We start from the raw sequence: 5,818 nt of genomic DNA on the forward strand, positions 1-5,818 counted from the left end.
AAACAAACTACTAGATACAGAGTTCAAATCAATGGTTATCAGAATGTTCAAGTATCTTAATGAGAGCTCTTAGTGAGAAGTTTAAGGAAAGTAGTGAGAACATCAAAGACATGAAAAAGGACCAATCAGATATGAAGGATACACTAAATAAAATGAAGAATAACTTACAGAGAATCAACAGTAGAGTAGAGGATGCTCAGAATCAAATCAGCAATTTGGAATGTGAGGAAACAAACAAAAAATACCCCACAAAACAAACAAACAAACAAACAAACAAACAAAAAACCCAAAACACCCAATCAGAAGAGCAAAAAGAAAAAAAGAATCCAAAAAATGAAGATTGTGTAAGGAACCTCTGGGACAACTTCAAGTGTACCAACATTCACATCATGGGGGTGCCAGAGGAGAAGAGAGAGAGCAAGATATTAAAAACCTATTTGAAAGTGGGCATCCCTGTCTTGTTCCTGTTCTTAGGGGAAATGGTTTTAGTTTTTTCCCATTGAGTATGATGTTGGCTGTGGGTTTGTCATATATGGCTTTTGTTATGTTGAGGTATGATCCTTCTATTCCCACCTTGCTGAGAGTTTTTATCAAGAAAGGGTGTTGGATTTAGTGATCCCACTTCTAGGAATATATCCCAAGAAACTAGAAACACCAATCAGAAAGGATATATGCACCCCTATGTTCATAGCAGCACAACTCACCATAGCTAAGATTTGGAAACAGCCTAAGTTCCCATCAGCAGATGAGTGGATTAAAAAACTGTGGTACATCTACACAATGGAATACTATGCTGCTCTAAAAAAAAAAAAAGAAGGAATTCTTACCATTTGCAGCAGCATGGATGGAACTGGAGAGCATTATGCTAAGTGAAATAAGCCAGTCAGAGAAAGATAAATATCACATGATCTCACTCATTTGTGGAATATAATGAATGACATAAACTGATGAACAAAAACAGATCCAGAGACAGAGAAGTATCGATCAGACCATCTAACCTCAGCGGAAAGGTAGGGGAGGGTGGGGGTAAGGGGGAGAGATCAACTAAAGGACTTGTATGAATGCATATAAGCCTAACCAATGGACACAGACAACAGGGGGGTGAGGGCATGAGTGGGGAGTGGGGAGCAATGGGGGGGATAAGGACACATATGAAATACCTTAATCAATAAAGAAATTTTAAAAAAAAACCTATTTGAAGAAATAATGACAGAAAACTTCCCCTACCTGGTGAAAGAAGTAGACTTACAAGTCCAGAAAGTGCAGAGAGTCCCAAACAAGGGGAACTCAAAGAGGCCCACATCAAGACACATCATAATTAAAATGCCAAAGATTAAAGAAAGACAAAGAGAGAATCTTAAAAGTAAGAGAAAAGCAGTTAGTTACCTACAAGGGTGCACCCATACGACTGTCAGCTGATTTCTCAACAGAAATTTTGCAGGCCAGAAGGGAGTCACAAGAAATATTCAAAATGAGGAATAGCAAGGACTTATAACCAAGATTATTTTACCCAGCAAAGCTATCATTTAGAATTGAAGATCAGATAAAGAGCTTCATGGACAATAAAAAGCTAAAGGAGTTCATCACCATCAAACCAGTATTACATGAAATGTTGAAGGGTATTCTTTAAGAAGAGGAAGAGAAAGAGGAAGGAGGAGGAGGAGGAGGAGGAGGAGGAGGAGGAGGAGGAGGAGACGGAGGAGAGAAAAAAAACTAAAAAATATGAACAATACATATGTATCAACAATTGAATCTAAAAATCAAAATAAAAGAACAAAGAATCTAATGAATAAAATTAATTGATGAGAAAATAAAACCAGAGGCATGGAAACATGGAACAGACTGACAAATCTCAGAGGTAAGGTGGGGGGTGGGGAAGAGATTAACCAAAGAACATATGAATATATGGATTACCTATGGACACAAACAATAGGGTGGTGAAGGCCTGGGGTGGGGTGGGAACCAGGTGGAGGGGGGTAATGGAGGGATAATGGGAACATCTCTATTACTCTCAACAATAAAGATTTTTAAAAAATAAAGTGTTTATTTTTTATTTGCATGATTTTTTGTTTGTTTCCACTGCATTTATTATTAATATAAAAAAATGTTAAAAAGAAAAAAAATCATTTTCAGTTCTCCAATGGCTCTCATTCTCCCTCTTGCCCATACAACTCCTGACCCATGTCCTCAGGGCCAGTTCAAGACTGAGTCTGCTCATTACTGTTTTCACAGAAAACAACCAGTGGCAGTAACACAGTGACAGAAGTTGGGAGAGGGCAGCAAGACTGCCCACATGGCGATTCACAGAATTCAAATGGAAGGCCTGTGGCCTCCCAGTGACATAGTCTAAGGAAAACGGGCTGTAGAGGAAATAGGGTAGGCCCACCAGAGGCTTTAGAGCACATCTCATGGGCCCATGTCAAACCCAGAAAAAGCGACAGCAGAAGAATGGGGGTGACTCGCAGGAAGTTCCCAGTGCTCCCGTGTTGGGAGTGGAGAGAGCCTAGAGGGCACCAAGAGCCTCACTCATTTTGGCAGAAATACTCTAGTGTGGGGAAGCTACAGAAATGCCACAGGCACGGAGAAAGGCTTCAAGGGGATACATGTTTACCAAGAACAGCGATCACAGGCCACAGCAGTGGGGACCATGCTACTGACGGTGAAACTATGGAATCTAAGAGCAGAGAATGGCCTTTCAGGAAGGGACTCTGTCCCAGTCATCCAAACTTGACCCCAGGTCAGACAACCTGGGAGTTCCACAGAGCAGCTGCCAACATGGTGTGGGGGGTGGGGGGACAGGGGTTAGCACATGAGAGGACTTGAAACAAGCAGCCAAAAGAAGGGAGTGGTAGGAAACTGCTCCAGGCTCAGGAATCGAGGGCAGTCCTGGGGGCTGGGTGGACAGATGCACAAGAAGCAACACCAAATACGTCTCCTGCTCAGCAGTCAGTGGCCAGGGGGAAGAGGACCCAGGAGGCAGTTGAGGGAGCAAAGATGGGGTCCTAAAGGCGAGTCTTTGGAGGCTGGATCAGCAGAAAGAGTGCACACTTCACCCCAGTGATGAAACACAACTCTGAACCCCAAATGGGGGAGGTGATGGATGGTGGAAGGTGATACTGACTGAGAGTGGTGGAACAGCTTCACTGTAGTCACAAGGGCTCCCTCCAGCTCCACTGGGAAGGCACAGTCTCACAGAGGAGGTCCATTGATGTGTGGGTGGCAGAAGGCACAGAGGTCCTCATATCGACAGAGGCCTTTTTTAGCAAAGTATCAGCAGACTGGGCGGTTAGATTTGTCTTCCATAACCTGGGGTTCATCCTCGGGGAGGGCAGGTATTCTTGACACGTGACCAGCTTTTGAGCCTTTGAGGGTGTCTCTGTTCTTTGTGAAAGCCTCCCTGGTGGGGACTACCTGGTCTGGCCCAGGAAAAGGAGGCTCAGCACTGACCTCCCACCAACCATGACCATGTGGGCGAGACCTGGGGCCTAAGCCTCCCCAAATTGGGCCTCTGCCTTGGGGAGGAGGTGGGAGACTCAGCAGTGATGGAATCATCAGTCCCCTTGATCCTGGGCAGACCTCTGCAAAGAGTCTATTCTTTTGTGTCTGGCTCCTTTTGCTCAACATCATGTTTGTGAGATTCATCCAGGTTGCCTATAGCAGGAGTTTGCTTGTTTTCATTGCAGTGTAGTATCCCATTGAGTGCACACACACAACTTATTTATCCATTCTACTGATGGTGGACATGGGGGTGGGTTCCAGTTAGGGTTGACTTGTGGTCACCAGGCTTTCCATTGGCCATGGGGGGAGGGCCCAGAAGGCTGGGTGGTCCTGCAGGCCGCCCGTCACCTTCGTCCTCAGCCTCCTCCCACTCGGGCATCTGGGGTGGCGGCTGCAGCTAAGTCTGTTTCTTCTGTTTCGGCCTCATGGTGGCAGTGATGGCTGCAGCAGCCGGACGACCTTTTTGCATGATTTTAAGGCAAATTTCTAATAGTAACATTACACTACCAGCGAGTTGGTAGAAAATAGCATTAGCTATTACCAAATTCTCCCTGGGAAACATTGTATCAAATGAATACGCCACTAACCAGGTAGGAAAGGGTCCACATTTTTATTATAAATATCTCTATATATAAAAGGCTAATATGCAAAGTGTCCCCTCAGGAGTTCAATTGGGAGAACAGGAGTTCAATCGCTCACTATGACGTGCGCTGACCACGAGGGGGCAGCATGGAACATGGCAGGCAACCAGTGGCGGTGGCTGGGGAAGGACACTGAGGGAGAGAGGGAAGGAGATGGGGGGAGGCGGGGAACCTGACCAGCCCTGATCACCAGCCAGGCCTAGGGACCCTACCCATGCACGAATTTCATGCACTAGGCCTCTAGTATATAAATATATGTTTTTTATTATAATGAATTCTCATCAGATGTTTAATAATGTGCATTTTATATTTATTTGTCACTTACCAAAAGTTGTGGTTTTACTCTGATGTTTTCACAAAAGTGTTCGTGGATAGTATCTCCATCCTTCATACCTTTTTAAAAAAATCTAAACCACATCTCCTATTTTCCTTGCACAAGGACATCTTTTCCTTATTATGTCTAGTGGCTTTAGTTACATATATTAAAAATTGAACCCTAAAAATCTTAATTTCTAGCAAAAATGAAAAAGTAAACAATTGTGAACTGTCTGTTGCACCAGCATTCTATAGATTGGCAATTTATGAATATGTTTAGACATTAACCAAAGTCAGCCATTATCCCAAGCTATTTTTCTTGCTGACAAATTTTGTAAGGATAACATGAACTTATCTGACCTTTAGTAGACCAGGTAGAATAAAATTATTATATTTAAGGCTGATAACTCTAAAAACATGCCTGTTTTAATTATGCTATCAAACATAAACTTTTGTTGTTTTTGTTGATCCTCATCTGAGGATATTTTTTCATTGATTTTTAGAGAATGGAAGGGAGAGGGAAAGATGGAGAGAAACATAGATGTGAGAGAGACACATCGATTGGTTACCTCCTGCATGTACCCCAACCAAGACCAGGTTACCGGCAACCAGGGTACCTGCCCTTGACCGGAATTGAACCTGGGACCCTTCAGACCATGGGCTGATGCTCTATCCACTAGCCAAACCATCTAGGGTGTAAACTGGGTTTGATACCAAAGACTTCCTTCATTGTGTGAGCCTTGTATTCATTTGGGTTAGTTTCGATTATATTTCTGTGAAATGTAATTTATATAAGCACTTAATTTTCTTTAAGTCAATTAAATAGAGCTCTTTTACAAATTAATTTTGGCATTATCATCCATAGGTAGAAATAATACCATACATATACAGCACAGATACGTAGATGCACATAAACATACAGAAAGACACAGAGAACTTATAGCTTCTGTTTTTAAAATTACTGCCATGAATCAGCTACAATATCACAAAACTCACTAGTTATAACAGAAGTTGGCTCTACATTGTTTTTCTTGTAGATGGAATAAGTTAAAATTACCTGCTCAGATGGCTAAAGCTTTTTACTAATATTTGTGGAGAAGGCAAATAATTTTTCTTTCACCTAAGTTTCCAATGACCTTTCCCACTTTTGTTCTTTTTTTCTCATAAGAATTACCTCCCTGAAGTTGGTACTTTAAAGAGATGGACTAGATAAGAGCTAACATTTACATCTCAAAGGCACAGGGAAATAAAGTGAGTTCCTCTAAGGAAGACTGTTTTCTTAAGGCCATGGGTGGATTTTGAAAGGCCTCTAGAGCCGCATTTCTAGTTGTGCAAAAATGTGTCAGATAAGGACAGCTGCTCTC

At 42.5% G+C, this 5,818-nt stretch overlaps 1 pseudogene; it reads right to left on the reverse strand.

The window, feature by feature from the left end:
• Window positions 1–3,189: 3,189 nt before the first annotated feature.
• LOC102429941 lies at window positions 3,190–3,967 on the reverse strand (annotated as a pseudogene).
• Between the last annotated feature and the right edge of the window lie 1,851 nt (window positions 3,968–5,818).

Source organism: Myotis lucifugus, unplaced genomic scaffold, assembly GCF_000147115.1.
Source record: "Myotis lucifugus unplaced genomic scaffold, Myoluc2.0 scaffold_0, whole genome shotgun sequence".
Classification (NCBI taxonomy): Eukaryota; Metazoa; Chordata; class Mammalia; order Chiroptera; family Vespertilionidae; genus Myotis; species Myotis lucifugus.